We start from the raw sequence: 26534 nt of genomic DNA on the forward strand, positions 1-26534 counted from the left end.
ATCTCTGCCGATGGCAGCAGTGCAGCCTTGCGGCTCTTCCACGTCCAGGGTCCCATCCCTGGGCAGTGTGCTGGGACGTGAGAGCCAGAGCGGGCTGCTGGGCTACCATGTGCTCCCATGGCTCCTTACAGCAGCCCTTGCATTTGTCTAACTGCAGAGATCTCACAACAGCCCCCCAGTGGTGTTCTGCTGGGTGGCCTCCTGAGCTGTGTCACTGCCGGGCCACCTCAGTCCCAAAGCCACTGTGGTTGTCCCGGGGTGAGGCACAGGGAGCAGCAGAGGGTGAGTTTGTGTGGGATGGCTGAGCTGGTGTAAGGCTCGCTGCTTTTGGAGAAGAGAGGTCTGACCTCCAGACACATGGTTGTGGCTGTGGTGTTTGCAGTCGTCTTGCTGAGCTGATCTTTTTTATTTTCTGGGTTAACTTTCTGGAAATTAGTAACCTGAATTGTCCACGGAAGGACCTTGTAAATGCCCCAGCCAGAAGGAGCTTGTCAGCACCCTGGCAGTGCAGGTGGAGAGGAATTGAGGCCCAGCATGGAGGAGGAGGGAATGGTGGGCATGGTCCCTGTGCTGGAGAGTGGTGGGTTAGCTCAGGACAAGCGGTTGCCTCAGCCAGCCTGATGGCTTGATGCTCTTAAAAGGGCCCTTCTCTTTCCCTGCTTTCAGCTGTGCCCTCTGGCCTCCTCCCACGTGCCAGCTGTGGTGCTGAGCTGATGCATTGATGAACTGATCCTGCTAACTTGGCATAAAATTGTTCTTTTTTTCAGCTCAACCCTTTCTTCACTGGCTTAGCAAAGTGGTCAGGAGGGGAGTTGGACCATCCTTGGAGGCAGGGAGCCATTGTATCAGCAGAGCTCTCCCTTGGGATGGTGCTCTTAGCCGTAACGGGTGTTTTCTTCTTCAGGGTTGAGTTGTCCCCTCAGTTTCACTGTCCTGCAGGTATCCTCTAGCCCTGGAGAGTAATTCTTGGTGGGATTCAAAAGTACGTTATCTCTGGCAGACTTTCACATGCATAGGGTGGGACTTGGAAACAGCAGTAAAACTTGTCCCAGCCCCGCAGGTGGAGAGTGTTCATCTTTGTTTTGGGTTTTTTCTTTAGAAGAACATGCTCCTAGCCTCATCTGACCTGTAAAGATATATTTGATTGAAGGTTTCTGCTGACGAGTTCTCCTTTCTTCCCCTTTTCTTGTGTTGTGGTCTCACCACAGTGCTCAGCTATGGCATTTGCCATCATATTGCAACCCCAAATAAGGGTATGGTGTGTATTTTCTGCTGTGCCTTCTGAGAAGGGCTCAATTCATAGAGGGTTACATGGGCAGCTTGAGAAATGGTTTGGATCCTGGCTCCTCGGAGCTTTCCAACAAATTGGCTTAGAAGCCTCTTCCTGCAATACTTGATGTTGCAAATCCTCCTTGGTAAGGACCTGATGAGCGGCATTCCTCCCCTCCCTCCGCAGGGGCTGAAAAAGTGATTATAGGAGAGGTTTCAGTTTACTCTAGCATAGTTACAGGTCACGCGAGTGCTGAATGCATATAGGCAATGAATTCACACTGGGTCTTTTCTTTTTTTGAACTAGATTGTACATTCAGACTTCAGAAAGCTTTATCTTCTGTGAAGTGTGTTCCTTAAGGGTGGGGATTAGCATTCAGTAATTTTGATGAGAGTTTCCAGTAGCAGATACTGATCACTTTATATCAGTTCCAAGGGCTAAGGATTGATTTTGGATGAGCTTGAGTAAGAAGAGGCTGGGCAATAGTTTGAACCAGCAGTTTTCCACTTGAGTGTTGAATTACGACAGGTGATGTGAAAGCCTTGTGCCACTGTCACAACTTCAGATCGTGACCTGGGGGCTGTCTATGCTGTTTGTCCCTTGCTGGTGTGGCGCTGCTTGCTTCTTGTCACCTGGGCTTCTTTCCTCTTTCTTGTGCAACGTCAGCCCCCAAATGGACCCTTCCAGGCTCTTTGGGAAACGCATCTCTTCCCAGAGCTCCTGTGAGTCCCCAAAAGGATTTCCTTCTATGCGTGGCTTCTTTGGGACTTTTCAATTACAGGGGAGAGGGACCGGGAGTGGTTTATAGAAACAAACCCTGTCTCTCGTGCTCGGTTATTCAGCAGTCCAGGATGTTGTTTAGATACCGCTTTAATCAGAATGGAAATAGTTGCTGAGTTTTTCCAGTATGGCTTCTGTGCCTCTCCGTAGACTTATTCTCTAAAGCAGCCCTTCAGTACTGGTCCCCAGCTGAGACTTTCTGCTACAGCAAGGAGAAGTTTCATCAGACCTTCTCTAAATATTGCTGAAATAATGTGTAGAAATGTAAGGTGAGATCTTTTGTTATCTTTGTGGCTCTTGGGATTCCTACAGGGAGGTAGGACTTACGCAGGTGTGGGCTTCTAGGTGGGTAGTGAGAGGCATTTTGAGCCAGGAGGCAGAAGAAGATACGAGTGTTTGCTGATACTGAATGTTTTGGGGCTTGCTTTTTCCTCTGAGGAAAAGACCTTTGCTCTAGATCTGCTTTCTCTTAGGGTGAGTACTTTGCTTTTCCCAAAGTAAGGGGTTCTTCTAATAAAATGATCTTGCAGTCATCTACAAACACAGAGTTTGATGCCGGTGGAAAATCTGGCATGATGATTTTGACATTGTGATTGCAACGATACGAATATTTGAGGCTCCAATGATTACCTGTTCGTGTCCCTTAGACTTTCTAGTTAGGTCTTGACATCTGTGGAGTGTGAGCTCTCTGTGCTGTAGGAGCTGATTCCTGCATGACAGACCATGCATGGTGCTTTCCCACCCCAAAGGAAATATTTCTAGTGGAATTTTTATGATAGTGCCTGGGGCCTGCATTAGAGAATAAAAGGTGGTTATTCTAAAACCTTCTCCGAGTTAAACTTTGCAGGATCCTATCGGGAAGATACACAGAATCAGTGTAGCTGTCTCTCTTTTTCTCTAAAAATTAGACTTCTACCTCTACAGATGCAGGGAAAAGACTGGCTGGAGACAAGGGTGGGACTGTGCCAGTTCAAAGGGAGAATCTTCCTCTAGTATTTTTCCTAAAATTCAAAAACCCCTTGCCTATCTGCTCCCCAAAATCCTCAGCATCTTTCCTTTCTCCTTGCACGCTGTACAGTAGCACATGCTTTAAGACATGTTGGAAAGTATGGTTTCAGGAGTACTGGCAACAACTGAACTTAATAGGTGCAAGCAGCTTGTGTCATTGATTTAATCAGCTCTCGTGTTGAGTTCATTTAAAGCTTCTGCCATGTGGTGTTTGTGCGCAGAATAGCTGTTGTACGGGGTGCATAAGTGGTCCTGCAAGTTTTGGAGTGTGGTCACAACGCAGATCTATCCATCCTGTGTGGAGTAAAGCATCAGGAATAGGGCAGTAAACCTTATTTTAATCACTGTCCAGATCAGATCAGGTGTTTTTCAGGCTGGGCACTGATGTTTTTGTTGGTGGCAGTAATACAGAAGCGATTTGGACTAATGATCTCATGTCATCTAACATAAAGGTCTGTGCCATGGCGCCATACATGTTTGCACGGTATCAATTCAGTGCCCCAGAGTGAGCTGTTTGGCCAAAATGTGAAACTTTGTGTCCTCTGCGTGGGGAATTTTGTGCTTCCAGCGGTGTTTGTGAAGCTGGTGCTGTATGTTCTGCTGTATGCCAGCAGCCTTGTGCTGGTTGCTCTTTCAGGAAACACTTTATCACATCTTAGAATAAAATTTTGTTTGAATATCAGGGGTCAGCCTTTAGGGAGGTAAGAATTTTGATCTTCTGAGAATGACAATTGCTGAGAATAAATACAAATCTCTTTCAGAAAAGTACAGAGGAAGCTAAAGCAACATGTTGTAACGGTACTGCATGCAAAACCTCGCTAACACTTGGTAGTAAACTGTTTGTAAGAAAAGTATAAGAATAGGGCTTTATAGCCTCATGAAAACTTTGTAATCAAAGCTAACGTGAAAAGGGGCTTAATTTGCTACTGGCAAAGATGTAGAATTACATATCATGGACTCAAAGCATTGAGAAGGCAGCGGTGTTCCTGTGTGTGGTAATGGTGATGAACCAGGATAAAAGTTGTGTGATTCTGTCTGCTGAATGTGGCAGCGAAGTACTCCGTGATTATCGTGGCTAATTTAGGCGTGAGAAGGTTTGCTTAAAAGCCTCAATCGGAGGTGGACGAGCTCCTGGTGTCTAGAAGCACTACTCCAGACCTGTGATGTGGTTCAGTCACCACCCTGCCCTCAAACCAGTGTCCCAGCGCTGGCACCATGGTACTGCATGCCCCTTATTCCCCGAAACTGGAATCCCGACCCTCCTCCTCTTTCTCCCCGCCACACTGGTTCTGTGCTGCTACGCCAAAGCCTGCCGTGCTCCTGAAACGTCCTAGCCATTGGGTCAAGTGGAGATGGTGCAAGTGCTGCTCCGCCTCTGGCTCCTGCTTTCCCCATGCCCCAGCAGTGGCTGTTGCAGGTTGGAGCCAGGACCTGCTGGGACAGGTAGGGCTGTGCATCGCTCGCTGGTGCCTCGCAGTGACTTTTGATCTGCAAACTTTTGGCTCTGCGAGCTCAGCCCGCTCTGGCAGCCGGCTGTGCCTGGCCCGTGGGCGTCCCGGGGGAGAGGGGTTGTGGTGCTGTCCTGCCGTCACAGGAAGGAGCTGTTTCCTGCAGACCTCCGCGCTGCATCCTGGTGCTGTGCGCTTTGCTCTGGCGTGACCCAGCTCAGCAGCCTCCAGCCCTTTTCTCTTCCCTGAATTGCAGGCTCTCAAAGCTTCCCCTGGAGGTGCATAACTTTGTATAGCGAACTTAATCCTGCTGACTTCAGGTAAGCCTTTTTGCACCTTTTATGGATTTCTTATAGTCTGTTCGCATGCTGGTTGAAAACCATTGCCTTGATATGATGCTTCAGGAGATCGTTTGAGGCAGCTTCTCCCCTGCTCCATAAAGAAAAGCAGGGAACAGAGGAGGCGGTGAGATTTAGGATTTGATTTTTCCTGATGTTAAGATGAAATCAAGATCCTGCAAATAGGGGCGGTTCTGCCCTTTGTGCCTTGGCTGCACATACCTGTGTTTTGTGATGGGTTGGTCAGCTCAGATCCTGCTAGAAAAACAGTCCACCACCAGCATGAGGGAGATCACGGAGAGCAAGGCTGGGTGCAGAGCTCTTCCCTGTGAGTGTCTTTTGGACTGGTGTAGTATGTGGCTTGGTCACTCCAGCTGAGAGCCCAGGGAAGAGTGCTTCACATGCTGAAGTCCTATTTTCTGGTCATATATGGGAATTCAGGCTATGCAAGTGTTTAGGGGTGGGATTCTTCTTTAAGCGGTGACTTAAGATGATGATTCTTAGTGAATTCTGCACAGCTGACTCTAAGCCCTGTTTGGGACTGGCAGCCTCGGGCTGTGCCAACTGGAAAAGGTCAGCTGAAGCTGGGAGCTGCCTGGGCACACGGCTAGGTGTCTGGTTTGCAGTGAGGAAGAGCCACCCTCAGTGTCAGTAGAAGCAGATGGTTTGGCTCTGCAGCCTGAATTGATCAGGAGCAAACAGCTTTCATTTGCTAGCGTGTCAGCGTCTGCTCTGGTTCAAAGCAGACCCGGGCATGTACAGAAGCTTGTGAGCACACAGGGCCACATCTCAACAGAGCAGAAAAGGTGTCTGCTCCCCACTGGAAGTGGAGGAAGAGTCTTGGTGGGAAACTTGGTGATGTAAATCTACTCTAAGGTGATGTGCTTGAGGATCAGCTGGAGTAATTGAAGTGGCCAGTGTCCTCCTGCTTGGGCTTTGTGAAAGCAGCCAGCTGAGTTGACTTGCAAAGCACTTTTAAAGGCAAACAGTTGTCCTGTTTACCTCGCCTCTCCTCAATGGAGAGGAATTACCTGTGTCGGCAGAGCTGGGAAGTTATTTTTTTTCTTTAGGCTTGGTTTGGAGGAGTATACATTTGAACTGTTCTGGGTGTAACCAGTTAAAGATCCTCAGGAGCAGAAACAAGGCAAAACATTGCTGCTCCTCATCTGGGTGGTGATCCTGAAGGGAAGCACAGCCCTTTGGGGAAAATGGTGCTACATCAGTAGCTGCCGAGTGGACTGCATGTTGCTCCAGGTTTTTGTCTTGGGCTGGTCTCCTGGACTCAAACAAGTTGACGATGTGGAGGCCGTTCGTGCAGGAAAGAGGTCTTGCAGCAGTGTCTTGTTCCATTTGCTGTTGGCAAGCTTTAGAGCAGTCCCTTGCATAGAAAAGTCACATGAGAAAAGCATTTAATGTATTTTTAGATGTCTTTTAAAGTGGCTTAGTAACTGAAAAGAAACCTGCATCAGGTCACTCGCCTGCTTGCTGCAGTTTGCCCAGAAGTCCTCGAGCAGACTATTAATGTGGAATAGATCCAGTCAGAGACTTCTGCTGTAAGGGAATTGTGCTGGATGCTACCAGGATGCAGCTGGCTGTGGGAGGTGGCCCTTGCTGTCAGTATGTGCCGCTTAGATGCTGGTTAGGACAATAGTGGGAAATGAATGGGAGATGTCCAGCTGAAACTGGTTTAATTTCTTTTTCCCTTTATCTTTTGGAATTGTTTGGGTTTTCCTTGGTGACTTTGCACAGTGCTCTTGCACAGCACAGTTTTTTACAGGGTCCAAACTTGGTGTGCTTGGCTTCTTGGTTGGTTTGAGCTGGTACTGCTGGCAGAAGAGGTCCTGCCTTTCACTTGTGCTGGTGCAAGGGAAGAGAAGTGGTCCTGCAGACCCCACATCCAGCCAGGAAGCTAAGCCAGATCAAAACTGGCCTCTTGTTTGTCTCCTGCTGTGTTTCTTTAATGTGTCTTAGTTCCCCCATCCACTTCTCTGTGCAGCTGTAACGCTTGGACTAGCACAAAGGGGAGAGAGGAGTGGGATGGGGGGGTGGAAATGCTTTCTCTGGAAGCAACAACAGCTTAAAATGACCGTGGAGCTGGCTGTGATGCTGCTGTGGGGCTTCAAGCAGGCCAGGGCACATCTGCCCTGGGAGGATGAGTCAGGGAGAGGGTTCACCCATTCCTTTCTCTACAAAACGTTGAGCTTCCAAGTTTTTGCCACTGTGGGAGAATACGTGCTGCTCGTGGGTCCCATGTTGTGTGATCTCAAGATCTTTGTGGGCCATTGAATAGGAGGAAAAGTGCACTGGAATAGGAAGGAAGCATGATGCACTGCATCGCCTTGCATTGGGGTGGGAGTATTGCTGTAATGCGTGCAATGGGGGGTGGAAGTATGAGCTGAAATCCCGGGCTGCACATACGGGGTGAGATTATTGGTGTGTCACAGTTATTTGGTGCTTGTTTGGTGGCTGGGCTGTTATACCAGTGCCTACCAGATAAGAAGAAAATTTATTTCCAGGAGCCCTGCCCTTTCAGAATAAGCTAACAGAATGGGGAGTGGTGGCAGGTGAAGGAGGGCAGTGGACTTGAGAGAAGCCTCCTTTAAAAGCAGCAGTATTTATGTAACAGCTAACACAAAATATTAATGTAAATAAGACAAGCTGTGATTTTTACCTTGAAGCATCTGGTGAGGTGACTCTTCAATGATAGTGTGTAGGCAGGTGGGACGAGAGAGCTGGAAAGTGCCAGATCACTCTCCTTGTTCTCTGAAACAGTTTTGGCCACAAATGATTAAAGTCTGTGTACAAGAGGAGGAGGAAGCCAGACAAATTAAAACCTGGAAAAAGGTGAACATTTTTCTCGATTTTTTGCTAGGGTGCTTAATAATTGTAAGAAATAGCTGGGGGGGGACTATGGGTTTCCTATCTCTTGAAGCCTTTGACTCAAGATTTGCTTTAATCAAGTAGGTGAAACTTTAGGGATCCATGTAACAGATCTCACTAAATGCTGGCCATGAATGTTTAAGAACATAATCTAAAATACAAATGTTGAGCTTTTCAATATGACTAGCTAAACTAAATGTGTATTTAGCAAGCAAATTTGTTTTTCTTGTCCCTGTCACTTAAAATGAGTGTGGCTGTGCTAAGAGCTCTTCTGAGGTGTCACCCAAAGCCCCAAATCGCTGCTTAATTTATGCCACCTCAGTTTGAGCCCAAGTTCCTGGAGATGAATTGAAATGGCGAAAGCGGAGCCAGTGCTGGAGCACAGTGTTTGTAGGTGGGTATATTGGCAGAGGTGCTACAAAACTGGTGCCTGCCCTGTGTTGTCTGGGACGGGTTAAAGCCTGGCTGCGGGAGAGTGTGGCAGATGGACGGCTGCATGTGCCACTGTCAGGACTGCCTTGTAGGGATATATGCCAGGAGCCTGGGACCTTTCTGTCCCTCCTGGACTGGCTGCCAGCCATTTCTGGGAAGGCTCCTGGGGCCGGTGGCTCCTGCGAGCTTTGCCTGTGGGGCTGGGGATGCATACGCCTGGCGTTTTGCCCAGGGCGCCTTTTAGTGCCTGTAAAATACCAGCAGGTTTCAGATCAGTTGCAGATTCTCCTCTGGTCCTTTTTAAAGCCCAAGTCATAAATAGGTTGGTGCTCGCTCGTGGGTCCGGCTGATCTGTCATTAGAAATGATGTAATGATTAAACTCAGTGTTATGACAGCTTTCCTGCGATGCTGCTCTCCTAGGTCTTGTTTTTCTGTTCTCTTCAGGCCTGAGCATCACAGGTGCAGGTGAGATACATTTAGGCCCTGGAAAAGTTAATTTAGCAGAACTTGCTATGAAGTGATGTTTCTTATGGCGAGCCAGACTGCCAGACTGGTCACAGTCTCTCTCCTCCTTTTGATGCAGATGCTGATTGTGCTCGTTCTGCTTCCCGGGGAGCCTGTCCCAGCTGCAGCACAGCTTTGCACTAGATTTTATAGCTAACGCTCTTTGGAATAAGTCTCATTTAAAAAGTATCCAGCCAAGAAGGAGCACAAGATGTAATTCCAGTGAAGGTTGCTTTTTTTCAGGACAATAGTTTCTATTAAAGGGAATTGGCAGCGTCTGGCCTTTAGCCCTGGGTGGGAGATGAGCTTTGAGGGTGTGTCCCTTCGCTGTGGGGGCCAAGGTGGGTTTCTGAACTCCTCCAAACAGTGCAAAGCTCAATTCAAGACATTCCTTGCACGTCTGGTATTTTTATAGTTAACCTGTGAAGCTTTTGTGTACGAAGCAGAGGTCCTGGGAAGGGATGAGAAACAAGCTATTTTTACTCCATCACAAATAGGGCTTGGCATGTTTATTTTAGACTCTGGAGCCGCTCAGGCCAGTGTGGAGTTTTTTAATAGTCTTCTACTGTTACTATCAGATTAAAAAATAAACTTGAACTCTGGATATCACAGGAAAATAGGGTGCCCCGGTGTACTTGGCTCTGGTGAGGCTCCGAGGAAGCTGCAGGGAGGACTTGGTGGTGTTGCCTGTGTCGTGCAGCATGCCGGTCTTCATGTCTCCTGTATGTCACAGAGGCTTTGCTGAGCCACCAGCTGATGATGGACTATGTGCCTTTCTATTGCATAAACTGCCCTGCAGAGAAGCTGTGCCTTGCTAGGTGTCCTAGCTGGATTTTAAAGTCCCCAGCTGAATAACTTGAGGAGCTCTCGCAAGCAGGAGCAGAGCTTGGCCATTAGGTGAGCGATGCTGCCGCAGGTTGTTTGCCACCTCCTGCTCCAGAGAAGATTCGAGTTGCCAGGTCGCTAGCATAGCTTTGAATCTTTTTTTTTTTTTTGTGATGTCGAGAAGTTCACCAGGCAGTGGGAGGTGAAATTAATGAGACCAGCTCATTTTCCTGCTGCCACCGAAGTCTGAAAGAGGGAGGATTTAGGTCAGTCCTGCTCGAAGAGTGGGAGGACCTGAGGTGGGCCCTGTCCCCCGCCCCACGTGGCCGGCTCTCTGGTCTTGCTGACGTGGTATGGTTGAGGAGTGTCCCTTTAATTGCAGGTGTGCTTTACACAGGCACTTCAAACTTTTAAGCTCTTTATCCCAGTTTATCATTAGAAGCTATTAAAAGTGTGACCAATGGTGTGTTCACACCGTGGTGGTGGCATGCACGATTTTCAGTGGTGGGTCACAGCCCCTTCGTGTTCGGCATTGTAGAAATGTGTAACACAGGCAGCCCGGATTGCATCTGCCCACGCAGGCCTAACCAAGTGCTTTTGCTGAACTGAGATACCTAGACAGCAGCTAGCTCCCCTCTGGCCTGGGAGATCCCAGCTGAGCCCCTGTTCTGATCCAGCCCCTATAGGGTGCACGCTGGAGACGTAACTGATCGGAGAGATGGCAATGTTTATTATGAAGCAATACTCTACCAAGAAAGTAGTCAAGTTCTTGACTATTTAATTGATTCACTAATAAACACCGGTGATAGTAATTTACAGTTAGAGCATTTTGCATGCTTACAACTCTAAAGCTGGTAATTATTACTGCTAAATCTGATGAATCGCACTACTGCTGAATTGCAGATATGTCACCCTTCCCTCCCGTGCCACGTTGTGTTAGGGTGCGAGTTTGTCCTGCTTTGCCATCCCATGGCAAGTCTTCTGGATGCAGACTGGGTGGAGAGTCCAGCAGGTTGTCCAGGGGGGTTCCCCAGCATCCTGGGGGGGGTCGAGCTTGCGCAATGGGGACATGGCTGTCCTTAGGTGCCCCTGCTCCTACCACAGGAAGATTGACCCTACTTTGTTCTTTATATTACACCTTATTCTCCATTTTTTTCCCCCTCTATTTCTGGACCCACCTCTTTATTGCCCCTGTCCCTCCCTTTCTCTGCCCAGACTCCCAAGTAACAGCCCCTTATTACTTTTTGCTCATCTGTTTCCACCCTGCTACATCCATACCCAAGTCTGGTGTTCTGTTACTTGGGCAATCTCAACCTTGTACGGCTCTATCAGTGCTATGGTCATCTTGGTACAGGTGGCCTTGCGAGTCCCCAGACCCCAAAGCTCCCCTACAATTATGTGGCTCTTGCCAGTGGCACGTTGGGTACCCTACACCGAAGATAAATGTCCCTAAGACAAATCACTCCAGCCTCGATTCCTCTACCTGTGTCCAATTAAGCAGTTTCTTAGGTGCAGTCTGCATACCAGTACAACACATTAAGATTTTTTGCAGTTTTTAGGTTTACCCAGCATCCTTACCCTGGAGCTGTTGACTCTGCCATGACTCCCTGCGGAGGTCCCAGCTAGCCGTGACCAGTGGTGCTCCAGCAGGACCTCCTGCTCGCAGCTGCCCCTGAAGAATTTACAGCCTGAGCTGTAAGGATGGGAAAGGAGATAGAGGGGTCATCTAGCCCTGTTCTTGCTGAATGGTCAGAAGCATGGCTCCTCTAACCTGATTTAGCTGATAATTCGTGAGGCACGCTGGCAGGCAGCTCCTTGCCCTGCGTACCTGACCCAGCAGGCATACCTTGTCTCCATCTCCCTGGCAGGGCTGGTGAAGATGACTGCAGTACCTTGGGGGTGTTTTCCCCCTTTCAATAGCAACCAAGAGCTTGAAGAGCAGGAGGTCTTGTGGTGAGGGTTGGTGTTTCAGCTTGGTTGTTATCTGTTCGGCTGACTTAAATCTGGCTTTCAAAAATAGGTAAGGCAACCAGGCTTGGAGCGTCTGGTCTGTTCTCCAAAGAAAACACATGCTTGGCCACAGCTGTGTGTTTTTTGGATTAAGCAGGCCTGGATTTATTTGTGAATATTAGTATTTGTGTACTGTAAAACGCCGATCGAAATCTATGCTCTGAAGGTTAAGCCGTGTTTTGTCCGTATCTCTGGTACAGATGACCCACCATCCCTGATGGGGTGGGAGCTTGGAGGGGCAGAGCGACCAGCAGAGCTGGGGTGCAGGATCTCCCCTTTACGCCGAACCCTGTTGTTTGCTACTCCTTTGGATCTCCCAGAACTGCCAGCTGCCCTGTCTGGGTTAGAAATCACTGTGAATGCGGTGTGTTTGGGTTGAAGAGGTGTATGGGTCTAGACCTGCTTTTGCATGGCCCCATTGAAGGATTTTGACACAAACTTTTACAGGCAAGCAGTTTACTTTCTTTCTTAGCTCTCTATTTGCAGGCAGGGTACCCAGGTGAGGACATAGGATGATCTGTTTTCCCTCTGCACCCTGCTTTGCCCTGTCTTTGGAGGAGAAGGGCCTTTGGGGAGCTTTGGCACGTCTGTGGTGTAGTTGGCTTGTTACATGCCGTACTTGTGTCCTGGCAGCCTCGCACACTGCTCAAACGGAGCTCCCAGAAATTGCTGCCAGTTGTATGTGCTGTGGCTTTGTCAATGACAAAAATACCTAGTTCTAAAGAGAGTTACTTTGCATGCAGAATTACTGGTGTATTTTCTTTTGTTTATTGGCCTGTAAAAAAGGAAAAAAACCTGGATTTGAAAATAAAACCAGTGTTGCTGGTTTGTGAACAAAGATGTGTTAATCCACAGAACTCGGGCTTGATGTATTAGTAGAGACCTAATGTTATAACACAGAATAAATGTGTTTGTAGAAAAGCATCTGAAAAAAACCCAAAGATGATCCTTGCTATAACCTAGGTAAAAGGGCATAGCTTTAAAAATTGGCAGCAAATTAGGCTGGCAGCCTACAGGTCTAAAATTTGAAGCATTGCACTGCACTTGACTAATATAATAAGTTTTGAAACAAAGTGACTTAAAATACTTATTTCTAGAAAATATACTCAGGGACTGGAATGCAACTGTAGTAATGCTTAAAATATCCCTGGAAGAGTTGTACGGCTGCACAGTGCTTGTTTCTCAAACTCTGTTTTCGCCTCTTCAAAGATTTCCATAGGTCTCTCGGACAGCTTTTCCCTGGCGTGCTGTACCCCTGGGCTGCTGCTGGCAGGCTGGGAGCGCCCGAGCAGGGTGCTGGGGGGGCCGCCCGGCGCTGCGAGCCCCTACCCCGGCTGGCATGGGTCCCGCACCCCGGGACAGGTGCAGCTGTGGACTTGCCCTCCTTGTGCTGCCGGAGGAATTCAGCCCTTCGGCCAAATGGCTCGCTCTTCCTTTCCTGGGATGAGCCAGCCTGTCCCCTGCTGAAACGGCCCTTCCCAGGGCCCTCACTGCCAGGGGCTCTCCTCCCGCAGCTCAGGGTGACCGTGGGGAATGAGCATCCCACCACGCATGCTGATCCTCCTTGTGCACCCTAAGTAATTTGCTTTATTTCTTTTATTTCCCTTGTTGGCTGCACTGGCTTCACCCTGGCTTTTCCCATACTCCTGATTTCCTCAAAACTGGGAACCTGTCCGGTGCATTTTTATCAACAAAATATCCCTGGCAGGCAGCTCTTGCCTCTTAAATAATCCTCTCGGGGAAGAGGAAGTCAGAAGGGTTGGGGACAATGTCTATAACCACCTTATCGCTTCCAGATCTGGAAGGAGTTGAAATCAATGTGTTTGTCGCTCCTGCAGAATAAACAGCCTTGCGAGGACTTTGGCAAGTGGAGCTGTGGCTGTCTTTCCGAGGCCGTTGTATAGTTTGCTTTCTGGGACAAAGGCTACTTAGACATCTGGATTGCATTGGGGATTTTAGGGGAAACATAAATTATTAGTTTGCTGTGAATGGAGAATGACTTTGATTGCTTCGCGAGCGTGCTTTCACCAGCTTACTACTGCACGGGCTAAATCCACGTTCTCCTGCTTCGGAAGAAGAAACTGCAACTGCAGAGGCTGTTTGCTGTGTCCTGGGAACTGGGGGCTGAGCAGACCTTTCCCGACCTTCTGGTGCACTGAGAAAACATGCTCATTTTATGGGCAGTTAATTTATAGAAAGTTCCTGTTTAAATTTCCTCCAAGAGCTGTAAAACCGGAGGACAGCTGCACCCATTAGCTAGCTAATCAAATGCTGCTCACACCTGGCTCGCCCTCCCCTTCCCCTCACTGCTGCTAACTTTTGGCTCCTTTGTAAGAGTGAGCGTGGCAGCTTTGGGAAATACCCTCAGAAATTGGTTGGGAAGCTGCTCTGCAAAGGCGGGCGGCTGGCCGGTGCTTGCAGTGTTTGGGGTGTCCTGCTTGCCGAGCCACAGCTCTCGGGCCTGGGCTCTGTTCCCCAGGAGCATCCAGGATAAATCAGATTTTGTATTGCATTCACTGTGGTTTATAAAGGCACTGCTACTGTCTGCCTTAAGGAGTGGTACTGCCTGTTGATGGAAATAACCACCCTGGTCCGAAATAAAAAGCTGGTTTGCATTTTGCTCCTCTTCCAGGTGTGGGGAAAGCTGCATTTATTTCCTGCTGCCTTCTCCCTCCTTCCCCAAAGATGGCAGATAAGTAAAAACTCGTAGATGTGTTTGCAGTTTTTCTTGTGCCTCTTTCAGTGAGAGAAAATCACTTTTAGATGGGTGCTAGGGCACCCAAACTCCAGAAACCCCGCTTTGCCTTGGCTCCCTGCGGCAACCAGGCTGATAGGATTTCAGTATGGGTATGCGCTCTAATAAATTTGATGCTAATAGCTAATTTTAATCAAGTTTGACAGAGAGGTCAGGCTCTTAAAGACACCGAGCTCTTAAGAGAGCTCCTTGGAGCTGCTTTTTCTGCTTCTGACAACAAGCAGGCTCACGTTCCATCCCTCTGCTTCAAGGCTCCGCTATAGTTGTATGGGTGTATTTTTCCTTCACCTTCTTACTGTGCTGAAACTAACTTGAAGAAAAGGGAGAACTTAAAGCCTGTGTCCAGGGCTGAAAACCAGAACTAAACTCCTGTTCCTTCACTCCCAGAAATATCTGTTGCTGCTCTGAACAGCTGTCCTGTCCGGTCTCCCGGCTGTCTGTGCTAATCAGCCCTCCGCTGCAGGGAAGGCAGCGAAGCCTTCGCCCCTTTGGAGAGGCTGGCGTGTTTTCACCCTTGTCTTCCTTTTATTCTAGGGGGTAGTTGACCGGTGCAGAAAATGACTTTGGTGAGAGCAGCTGGAGGGTAGAGAGACTTTCCTGGAGCCCCATGCTTTATCTGCCAGGAATTTAATAGAGGTATGGCAGCAGGAATGAGCAAAGGGGAGCACTTAACTCCCATTATAAGTTTCTGAACCTGCAGGGGCTCCTGGAATAAACCCCTGCAGCAGGTTCCCCAATCTGATGCAAGAAAACTGTCTTTGGCATGCTCGGGGCCTGAAATCTCTTCATTTTGTTTAAGCTGGGGCCTGTTTCCCTTCCTTTAAATCTCCTCTGCAGCAGTTGATAAGCAGCCGGACCCTTCTCTGGGAGAAAATGCTGCAGAAAGAAATGCCAGGAATGTGAACAGCAGGTGGGGACTGGCAGATGTACTTATCAATCACGGCAGGAGTGGTTTATTCCTCTAAAGAGCTACTGTTTGCCTCTGGCTTGGTTTGTGCGTGTCCTCTCCAAGCCCCTCTGGCCCTTACTGGGGTTGAAGATAAGAGCGGGGTAGTTTTCCCATTTTTCCTGGGGCATGGCGCCATGCAGGACTCCCTGCTCCAGGAGGACAGGAAAAGCGGAGTGGTGGAGGCAGCCCCTCTAGATCACACTGGAAGGGTCACAGCAGCACACCTAGTAAATAACATGTTACATCTTGGGGATGGGCTTTGGGAAATCTTGTTTCTTGTTTCTGCCCAAGTAGAAGGCAGACTTCATCAGTTAATTGAATTTGCTGCACTGTTGCTTTTCAAAATGTGACTTTATCTCTGAGGAATCTGGAGTTATTTCTGTGGAGGAAACCCTTTTTTAAGGTGGTGATACTTTGAGGAGATCACCTGCATTGACAAGGGAGAAGATTGTGCAGCTCCAGGCTGCAGAACTGCACTTGTAGAACGGGGAGCAGGACCCTCTGGTCCTGAAGGAATTCAGCCATGGTGTGAGTGCTTCATTTTTGCTGCTGCTTCTCCTGATTTTTTTCAGCACCTTGCACTTAATATGGGGATGACTTTGGTAGCAGGACAACTTGATTTACATGAAGGAACAGGCTGAATGGTGAAAAGCCTTTATCTGTTGATCTATAAGCAGCTTTCCTCAGTGTGTTGGCAGTGTATGTTACAAGCAGAGCAAACCTGCTGTCACAAATGACATTACGGATGTTTTTCCCAGCCTCTGAGCTTTCATTCTGTGTCAGAATACATGTTATCTGAGTGCATCACATCCACTCCAGTTCTGTGCGCAGGTCCTTGCAAAACCCCGAAGAAGCCATAGACTTGTAGGTGATGTGATTCGACCTCTCCTTAAATGACTTGCCGGGTGTTTTGGTAGGCTACTTCAGCTGGTCTGGAGAATGCTGCTGTTTGCAGTGCTTCAGGGCACCCATCTCCCGTCTCAGTGATTTGCCTTCATAGGGACACTGCTGATGTAGATAGTTGGTATCTTTAAAAAAAATGAAGGCACATCTGCCCCCAGTCCTCTTATCAGTTTTTCTTCAGATTGTTTCTTGGTTTTGTGAAAGAGCAGTGGAAGAAAGAAATAGCTTTCCCAAGGAAGAAAAGCAGCGAGAATAAGGGAGCAGGTAGTACTACGTCACGGAATAAAGACCTTGGGACCATAACTTTTTGCAGCAGCAAAATGTTATTTTCAAACTCTGCTCAGACAGCACCACCTTGCCTAAAGAGGGCTTGTATTTGGGAGGTGCTTCCTTCAGGTTTTAAAGTAGCTTAGATTCTGGAGCAAAGGCAGCAATTTAAGCAGTGATGCTAATTACGGTGTCGCTCCATTGCTACTTAACCGCATTCTGCGTAGCACCTCGCCCATGGACTCGGCCCCACCGGCATCTTGACTGTGCTCCGCCGCCGCTCTGCTCTCTCTGCCCTACGTGCAGCTCCGCAGTCCTGCCCAGCTCGCAACTGGACGTGGGTCAGCCGGTGAGTAACGTTCCCATGGAGCTGCCTTCAAGAGGAATTATCCAGTGGAGGCTGGGATGGAGCAGGGCGTAGCGGCAATAACCACGGAGCACACACGTCCAGATGCTGGAAGCCCCTTAGCACATTCCCGAGAAGTTGCCTCCCAATTGCAGTGATTTGGCCAGAGCTCCCTATTGCAGGATTTTCCCAAATTAATTCCCATTTGGAGTGGATTCAGTCTAAAACTCTGGGCGTAGGGTAGCCTGCTTTAGCTGCTGTGGCAGTTTTTCCTCCGCAGGCCTGCGTGGAGGAGCCTGCATGGAGGAGCGGTGAGTGTCACGGTGAAACCGGTCACGCAACCTGCTGCAGAGACTGTCTGATGATGGGGTTGCATTTAACTCTTGAACTTAAATGCTCGCACAGGAATTTCCCATGCTGTGTCCCTGCCTCAGGCTTTGTTTCAGGTTTTCAGCAAAAGCAGTTCAGCCATTTCCAAGAGTTAAAGGATAAAAATAAGCTTTAAGTTGTCAGTATTTAAAAAAACAAACAGAACTTAACTGCTTGCATTGAGAAGTACTTGGTGTGGCACAATGGCTGGAAGGTTGGCAGCCCCATGTCTGTTTGCAAAGGATGTGCCATCTCCTCTCCCAGCAAAAATGCCCTGTATCTTATGTATCTTATCATGTCACAGGCATCTGAAAGGCTCCCAGTCCACCAGTGTTTTGTAGACTTGATCTGCCAAGTTAAGGTTTTCAAAGATCCTGTCCATACAGGGCTGGAGGGGCTGAATCATTGCTGGGGGGTGGGAGGGAGGTGCTGCTGCTGGCCGTCAATAGCACTGGGAGCAGGATCCTGTCCCTCCTGGGCTGCTAGCTGACAGCCATGGATGGGTGAAGGGCTTGCCCGTCTCAAAGGAGAGAGAACAAGAAGCTGGAATGGGATGGAGAATAGGAGTGAATTGTGCTTGCTGTGACCAGCTCACGGACAACTTTAGTTCTCAGGTATTCCAACTTTTTTAACTCATTATCTGCAACCTTGAGGTTTAAGTATTGTTTGAATTACCTAGAGCAACATGATATGTCATTGGGAGAGGGGGGATTAGGCTCAGCCTACCAGCAATGAGTAAAATTCCCAGCTGGCATAAGGTCTTGAGGAATAAATGAGAGGCAGTCTGTCTTCTGCTGCTGCCCTGCGGTGGGAGGCACTGCTGTTATCTTTGAAAGCTTTTTTTTCCTGTTTTTTGTGGAAGGTGCTTCAGTTCTGTAACCTGGTTTTGTTTGCTCTGGACTTTGCTGCAATAGGGTACTAGAGGCCTTTGGAAAACAACACTGAACTTATGAGAAATCCCAAAACTGCGTCATTCTTGACCATTGTATCATGCTTCTCGCTACAGCTGCCGACCAGCTGTTGCCATACATGACTCTGGGAAGTGCCAGGTACAAAACTCTGCCTGAGGAGTTCAGCCTGTCCAGCAAAGGCTGATGATGCAGCAAAGCTGCAGTAGAGACCTCATCTGAGCTGGAAGAAAATGCTTCCTTTGGGGAGGCTGGTGAATGAGTCCTGACTAGCTACTGTATTAAAACCTGCTAACTGCTCTATGTGAAACACCTTCACGATGTAGGGGAGGGCATCCTCTCCTGTCCAGCACACAGCCAGTGACAGTGGTGATGCTGTGGTGCAGACAGCGTTGCGGTCCCTGATCAGAGACCTGCTAAGTGAGTGCTTGGTGACGGTGACTAGTAAGCCAGGTTATTTTTGGCATAGCATCTCTGCTTTATAAGGGATGGACTGAGCTGCTAAAACCATATTTTTCCCCTGCAACCCGCTATTAAGCCCAAGAGAGGCTCAAGTGTCAATCCAGAGTTGCTCTTCAGAGGTGGGCTGTTGTGGAGCTGGAGGCCGATCCTGGCTGTGGTGTAACTGTTTGGGTTTTTTTTTTATTATTTTTGAACTTTGAGCCTAGCCCCTCCAGGTGAGGGAACGGTGCTTGTGACCAGGCTTTGTAACTGGCTGTGCTGAATGACTTGTAGGTCACCTGCCCTCATCTGGAGTGTTCTGCATCCTCCTAATGCCATGCAATGTGCGACTAGGTCCTGCGGGACTGACCTGATCTCAGCTGAGACCTACAGGTCATCCCTGAACCTACAATCTTTTGATGACAGTAAGCCAAGGAAATACTATATAACCATTGAAGTGAAATAACATCAGCAAAGCAAAGCTTCGGTGCACGTAACTGGTTACCTAATTGCTGTGCTTGCCACCTGGGGACTGGAATTGCTCTCCGCTCTGGAGGCTGAATGGGCCATACTGTGATAAGCAGTTTAATTGTTTCCCCGCATCTGCATCAGCGCTGTGAAGCGAAGGCAAGCTGAACGCACCTTCAGAGCTTAATGGCCTCGCTGCAACTCCAAGGCTGCGTCTTTCCTGTGGCGCTTGAGCATCTCTCTTCATACAGCCCTTATGCTCTCGCTAAACTGTTTATGTTCTCCTACGTTGTTTGATAGCAGTGAGCCATCGGGTTTTTCTGGGAAGTGTTTCAGATTTACTGAGATATAAGAACAGCCGTAGGAATGTGACTGCGAGTACTGAGGAGAGTCCAATAATGGGATGCCCTCTAAAAGTAATTACTGGGATTTGGGCATTGCCTTAGTAATAAAGATCAGGTGAGTGCTGAGCAGAAATCAAAGCAAGAGTGACTTGGGGGTGTGGATTCAGAAGAAAAGGCTTGGAGTGATTAAGGACAAATGTATTTGTCTGCTCTTACATGCTCTGGGGAACACTTAGGACTGCTGTGGGTGGTTGTTGGGCTAGGAAGTGGGTTTTCCTCATTTCTCTCCTCGGGGTCAGCACAGACCCTGCCTAAGGCTGGGCTCTGCTCTGTTCTGGGTGCCCCAAGGCAGAGAAGATGGCTCTATGGGAGCAGAGCTCAAAGTAATGAAAATATGGGCATAGAAGCACTGCTCCATCCAAAGCATTACAAAGTCTGACTAAGAAATGCAGGCATGAAGGGGAGAGTGGTTTTTGGGTGTCCAAAGTGTATGTGTGGAGCAAGAAGAGACAGTGCTTGTCTCAGAGAGGCTCGACCTGGTACAAAACCCAGCTGAGTGCTGGTTTCATTTTCCTTGTTGCCTCAGCATGGCATCTGACTCTGTTTTCCTGGGGCAAACATTGGCGCTTTGATGACTTTCTTTGCCCCCATTCCTGGGATTCTTGCAGAGGGAGCAGGTAAGTCATCACATGCTCCGCCGTGTTACTTTGCACTGGGAAGGAAGTCGGTACAGGATCTGTCCCATCTTCTTACTCCATTTTTTCTCCTCTTTACAACTTAAATTCATGTTTTAATTTGCCCGCTTCAGTCAGGAGGAGGACACAGCTGTTGCTATCTTCCGTGTGCAGCTGTGAGTCCGCGCTGCTGTCCCTTCAGCCATCTGGACCGTCACCTAGGAAGCTGTGGGACGCAGTGTCAGTGTGCCGGGAAGGCAGGCTGCAGTCTTTCGTCTTCTGTGTAAAAACTGCAGTGGCAAGGCAAAATAGAGGGATACAGCCTGTGCTCGCGCTATTTGAAATACACTGTAACTTGGGTTTTTTTTTTTCTCTCAAAAATATGGAGGTCTTGTTTCCAACCTCTCTGACCTGTACAAGGTAGATCTCCTGTGAGGAGGGGAAAAATTACTGGATTTTTCTGCAGTGGCAAAACCTCTGGACCATTTTTTGAGGACTGATACCAGATGCCATGCCAGCTAGTTAACTGTTGCAAATGTGTTACACTATGTGGGCTCTGTGGCTGCTTATGGAAGAAAAACATCAGTTTTCCTTGTCTTGTCCTCGCTGTCTCCCCGCCTCCCCTTTTTCCTGCACGTACTCTGCCTTTACCCGGGTCCCAGTTTTAAATAACGCATCTGGTGGCCAAGCAGGTCAGTTTGATCCTATTTTTTTCAGTTATCGACTGGGCTCTCCCTGCAGGCAGGAAAAGTCAGGAGTACAGAAACTTGTGTTAAGTGTCTTTACTGCCATATGAAGACTTTCATTTAATTTAAGCTGAAACTGGTCAGAAATGGATTTAAAAGCATGTGTTCTGGAAAGTCTCTTGGGCTTTCTTCTTTGTGGAATTTGGGCACTGGCAACAGCAGGATGTGCTTGTGTTGGAATTGCTGCAGGGGGGTGGCTTGGCAGCAACCTTTCAAACTTCTTTGACGAGCAGGTGCAATGCTACCCTGCTTGCAGAGAAGGCCACGTTACCCTGCAACGTGTTTAGTGGATCATGCTGGCTTTGTGCGTGTCAGGGTTGATTCTCTAAAGGTAAGCCCTTTTTGGCCAGATCCTGAATTGAAGTAGTCTGAATGGTCTTGCATTGAAATAATTCAACTTGTCTCTTGATTTCTCAATACCAGAGCAGGGTGGGGAGAAAAGCTGGAGCTATCTCTGCATTGGTGGACCTGTGATGAGCAGCTCCAGCCTTCCCTGCTCCTGGCTGAAGCAATGAAGACCATGGTCAAAACCAGATGAGGCTTATTTTTTAATTATGCAGTGCAGATAAACAAGATAATTTAGCTGAAAGATAATGCAGTGAAATTAATGCTGCAGGGATGTGATGCAGGCTCTGTTAGTGTCTTGTCTTTCAAGGGGCTCATCTTTGCTTTTTCATTTAAATCAATCTTCTTGCACCAGAGCAGTTGGGAAGCAGATGGACCTGCGAAGCCACGCACTGTCCTTCTGCCTCGGTGGGTTTGTGCTGTCAGTGATCTGTTGTTTTCGGACTTGCTGTGTGAATGAAAGGCTGGCCAGCTCGGGCCAGAGGTTATTGTGAAGAGCAGACAGTTTTACTGAAGCAGTCCAGCCGTTTGATCCCTGGTTTTCGAGCAAGAGGCGAAGGCATCTATAAAAATGTGCACCTGCAGGAAGAGGTTATCGGTTTGGTTTTTGGTGACTCCTGAATTTCTGCAAGTTTAAGGGAATGTGCTGCCCAGCTGGAAGCTGCTGATCTTCAGGGAGTTAATTCCTCCTCCAGAAGCTTTCTCTGCCTCTGTGGCATGGGAGCAATGCTGCTTCATTTTGCAGCTTTCCCATTTTATGCTTGATGGTTAAAGTTGGAACACTTATATCTCATTCTGCCAAGAAGCATTTAGAATAGTTTTCGTGAGAAACATCAAAAATTGCAGGTCCACGGCTGATGCCCTGGCTGCTCTGCATAAATCACTAGGTGGTAAATATATTTAAATGAAGAGCTATGGCAGTCTTGCTAGCTGAGTAATAAATCAGGGCTGAGCAGCTCCATAAAGTTGAATCTTAATGCCTTGGCTTGGAGTCGTAGGGTGGAGTGGTAAAGCTGATGGAACGGCGGGATGTTTCTCAAACAGAATGTGCCTGCCCTTAGTTACGCTGCCACAAAGAATATAAACGATGCTGCATACGTAACTGAAGTGCTGAAAATGGCTTTTTGTTGGTGTTGCTTGCCTTGTTTCGTGTGTCCGCTTAATATCAGCTGTTTGTGCTTTACATCTCTCTGGTGGCAGCAGCAGATCTTGTGCCCGGCAGTCAGGTCCCTGGCAGGGAGGGGAGAGTCCCCCGGGCAGGCAGGGGACCGGCCTTGCCTTCCAGTCCTGTGCTTGGTGCTGAAGCCCTGCTGTTGTGACATCAGCCTATAGGAAATTATGGTGCTTAAACGCTTTCAAGGACCTTCTTGAAATATTTCATTATCTGAGGAATTTTGTGGAATACCCAGAAGGTGATTATAAACCCTTGGAATGTGGCTGCCTCTCCATAAAGCAGTCCAGCCAAACAGCATTTTGAGGCAGCTTTTGAATATGAAACCTCATCAAGATTTTTTTTTTTTTTTTTCAGATTTGGATTTGGTTCCTGCAAACCTTGGGCTGTTTGTTCCTCACGCTAGAGGAACACCTGCCCGAGCTGCCCGCTCTCGGGTGCTCCAGCGCTTCGCTGCCTGCTTCAGTACCATTAGCAAAGCTAATGGTTGCCTGGCGGCTGCTGTGCTGGCACATCCCAGGGAAGCCCGAATGCTGTTCATGGTGCACAGGGCTGTTCTGGTGATGGAAAAAAGTACTCTGCCATTGTGTGGCCAAAACATAGGTGAGGGTCCTGCTGCCAGCCCTCTGGTCAGGCTCAGGTGTACCACCAGAGCTGGAGCCTGGAAAGGGTTTCCTTCAGAGCAGGATTTGGAAGTATGATCTGGTTTCCTAAGAAGGGGCTTTGCAGGACTGCCCTGCCCATCAGTCTGTCCTTCACCCCTCTAATAGCTTCTGCTTGCTAATTTAATAGAAAGAGCTTTATACCTTTTTTATTTTTAAAAAATAGGTAGCAAAGTAGGTGGGAGAGTTTTGGCTAAAAGGGCACACCAAAGCTCACCTCTCTCATCTGTGCGACTCGTGCAATGTGTGATGTGCTCCGAGAGCCAAACTGTGGCAGAAACTTCAGCGAGATTTCCTGCCTTGCTAGACATGGGAGTTTATCCCTCAGGGTCTTTCTCTTTTTGTGTGGACTCTTTAGTACTTAATAAGACAATGTCCAGTGGAAGCTTCCTCTCTGATTAGGATATTCATCGTTTCTCTTCCGTGTGGATTCTCTGAAGCCTCATAGGGAGTTTTGTTCAGCCATTAATTCAATTAAGAAATCAAGCAAGAGATGCAAATCTTTTTAGCCTCATTGGTTTTGGTGCTTGTGACTGCATCTGAAGAGAACATCTCCTGCGTAGTACAACAGGGCAGCTTATGGAGGAAGTATTTTTCCAGGCTTCAGCTGAGATTTTGGGTGCTGCTGGAGGCTTGTGGATGATTTTGTCCCTTTGGAGCATGGCGTGGAGGAAAGACTGTGGTCACCTCTCAGTGACGGTGCCTTGGTTTAAATCAGTTTATGAAGCAGCATCTTCGACAGAAAATGGATTTCCAGCTGGGTGACTTCTATCAAATGTCATTAGCTGGTGTGAATTAGACTTGAAACAGCTGGTGGATGGTGAGTGATACCAGGGGACAGGACATACAGTGGTGACTGTCATGCCAGCTGCTCTTGCACATGTCCTTCAGTGCTAGCTGGGGAACGACCTGCCCGCTGAGGAATACAAGATAGGGCTCTGATGCCTCATAGTCTTTGCATTTAAAAAGTGACATCTTGTATCTTGCTTCCTGCTGGTTTGTGCTTTCTCTTCGTGTCATTGGTTGCCTCAGCTGTACTTTCTGGCTAGAGCTGCTGAGGCGTCCTCTAGATACCTGTTAAGACTGCCTTTGTTAGACAAAGTTTATTTGGCCTTTTTTAGAAATCGTCATTTGTGCCTTTCACAGATGGGAGTGGCTGAGACACAGTCCGGGCTCTTAATATACTTGGGGAAGGCAGAGGCAGTCTGGGCTGATCTTACTATACTTGAGGACTTGTGTTTTGGTGCAGGAATCCACATTAGTTTTAAAACCATCTAAAACTCAGCTTTGTCCCTGCAAATTTGCATGTAAACTAGTTGGACCCCCATGTAAATCGTTTCTAGAGAGTCCAGAATCAGACTTCAGTGAACACAAGCTGCTATGGCACAGTGAGCCCATGGAGGGCCAGGGAATTTATCTCGAGAGTCCTACATCTTCTACTTCCAATGTTTCTAGCAATTAGCGCCTCTCAAATCCGAGTGTGGTGTCGTGGAGACTGGTGTGCTGCCTTGTGTACGCTAACCAGTGAGATAACTCTTTCGTGGTCCAAATTAAAATTGCTCTGATATTTCAGAGTGGTGCTTTGGTCTCGTCTCTGTCGGCTGCCTACCCAGGCGCTTCTGCCAGCTGGGTTTCCTCTGTCCCCGGCTCTCCCGCAGGATGGCTTCTGCTCAAATGCTCTTCTGTAACGTGACTGTCTTCAGTATTAACTGCAAGCAAATTCAGGAAGATATGAAGCTTTCCTGACAAAAGAGAAATCTAGAATCAAAAATACCTGTTTTATCTTGGTGCCTTGAGTTCTCGTTTTTACTAAATCTTGGAAATTGATAAAGCGTTCGTATGCATGTATATATATACATGCCTGTCATGTTTGTCTTCAAAATATGCATTTTTATAGCATTTGTATGGAAGGAGCTCTTAGCCCCATCTTTTTTTGTTTGGTTGGGTTTTTTTGCTTTAACCTTTTGTAGTTTTAATTTCCTGTGGATTTTAGCACTAGCTTTAGCTTACATTCCCTTAAACATAGAATTAAATATTAGGATTTTTACACTTTGTCGCTCTGTTTCCAGACAAAACCAGGAGTTACAAGTAAAGTTTTGAGGGTCTTGCACTGGCTGGCTACGCACTGGAAACCCAAGTAAAGCCAAAGCCAGGTTAAACTGCATGCCCTTAGGCAGACAGACCCTTGCTCTGCCCTGCTACAGCTGTATATTTAGCCTATATGCCCTTTCCAATAACAGCTGGGAGAAGATGCCTGGAGAGGAATGCGAGTCATCGTTTCCATGAATGCCGTCCCCGGGATCCTGCTATCTGTCACGAAGTGCTGCTTAAGGCAGAAACACTGCCTTAGTAACTCTGCCTTCTATAAAATTGTCCCATCCCACCCTTTTTTTTTTTTTTTAACCTTCATGAAATTTTAACATTAATGTTCACAACTTCATTGGGTCCTGGGGGAAACTCTTGTTTGTTTGAGCCTGGTTCAGGTTAGTTTGGCTTCTGGTCCTTTTGTTAGAGGAGACCGTGGGCTTGTTCCCCATTACCTTCATGCCCCAGTGCATCCCACTGTGTTCTCCTCCAGCTTCCTCCAGGCAGGATCCATTTTCTAATGTGGATGATCCCCGTTGCCCTTCTCTGCCGGCCCTCCCTCGAGATGGGGCTTGGTCGGAGGGTGCAAGCAGTGTTTAACATGTGGGGTCGCACTGGTGAAGCTGTCCTCAGTGGTTATTTGGAGTCCTCTGCTTCTTGGTGGGTGTTTATATCCTAATTTGCTTGCTGCCAGCAGCCAGGAAAATGGCAGTTCTACCTGACTGCGATGTTTGTAATTACAGGGAAAAAATGATCTCTGAGGCCTTCTAAATACTTGGGAAGATAATATCTGAGTTTCCTTTCAACTGAATGCACTTGAAGATACGATCTGAGTTGGCTGTCTGGGAATAACAAAGTGGGAGGAAGGGATTGATTGTGGTTGCAGAAACTTTCATCAAAGAGTCTGAAGTCTCGCCCAGCCAAAATCTGCAGCTGCTGGTCACTGCCGTGGGTCAGGCGCAGCGGCCATTCGAGGCATGGCTCAAGCATAGGACAAGTAGCACACAGGGGCTGCAAGGGCCCGCTTGAGCAGGACTGACAAGCGGGGGAACATCCATATGGTGTTCCAGAAAATGTGTCAGGTCAGTGTGCCAGTGTGTAGTCGAGAGGTGCTTGTGGGCACTGTACTCATCCCCTCCTGCCTCCCCGGGGCTGCAGGAGGCTGGGGAAGGTGCTTGCCTCCAGAAGAAGTCTTATCACTGTACCTTGCAGGGGAAATGTACTCTGCAGCAGAAGAAAAACATGCTCTGTGTCCAGCTGGCAGAAGGGCTCTGGTGTCCTTTGTGCTTCTGCTGCTACCCTGCAGTGCCCCTTGCACGCACCTCTGCAGGAGTGCCCCTGGCTGGGGGCTCTGGGGCTGCCGGCGCTGCTTGCCCCCTCCACAGCTCTTGCTGGAGGGAGGGCTACCAGGAGCACATCCTCAGTGCTTGCCTTTTCCAGGGCAAGAAGTCTTCCCGGGAGCAGAGTCCCCAGCTGGGAAGGGCAGTATAGTGGCCCAGCTTCTGGACAGGCAGATGCAATACAGGGATTAAAAAAAAAAGGGAATTCTGCTATTTGCATATTTTCTCTCTATCTCGGAGCTGCCTCTGCAGGAAGTGCTGGAGA

General features: G+C 48.2%; 1 protein-coding gene across 3 annotated transcripts in view; it reads left to right on the forward strand.

Moving 5' to 3' along the window:
• Nucleotides 1–26534, forward strand: part of DAG1 (dystroglycan 1) — a 55226-nt gene that overhangs the window by 4023 nt on the left and 24669 nt on the right. Inside the window, exon 1 of one of the 3 annotated variants that reach the window (XM_087745058.1) lies at nt 4723–4826. The exons of the other annotated variants lie outside the window; for them this stretch is intronic. The gene's annotated coding sequence lies outside the window, so the exon portion shown is untranslated. Of the gene's footprint in view, nt 1–4722; nt 4827–26534 lie in introns of those variants that run through there. 3 annotated transcript variants of the gene reach the window in all.

Source organism: Nipponia nippon, unplaced genomic scaffold, assembly GCF_047370975.1.
Source record: "Nipponia nippon isolate SJK-2023a ecotype South Korea unplaced genomic scaffold, ASM4737097v1 scaffold_9, whole genome shotgun sequence".
Classification (NCBI taxonomy): domain Eukaryota; kingdom Metazoa; phylum Chordata; class Aves; order Pelecaniformes; family Threskiornithidae; genus Nipponia; species Nipponia nippon.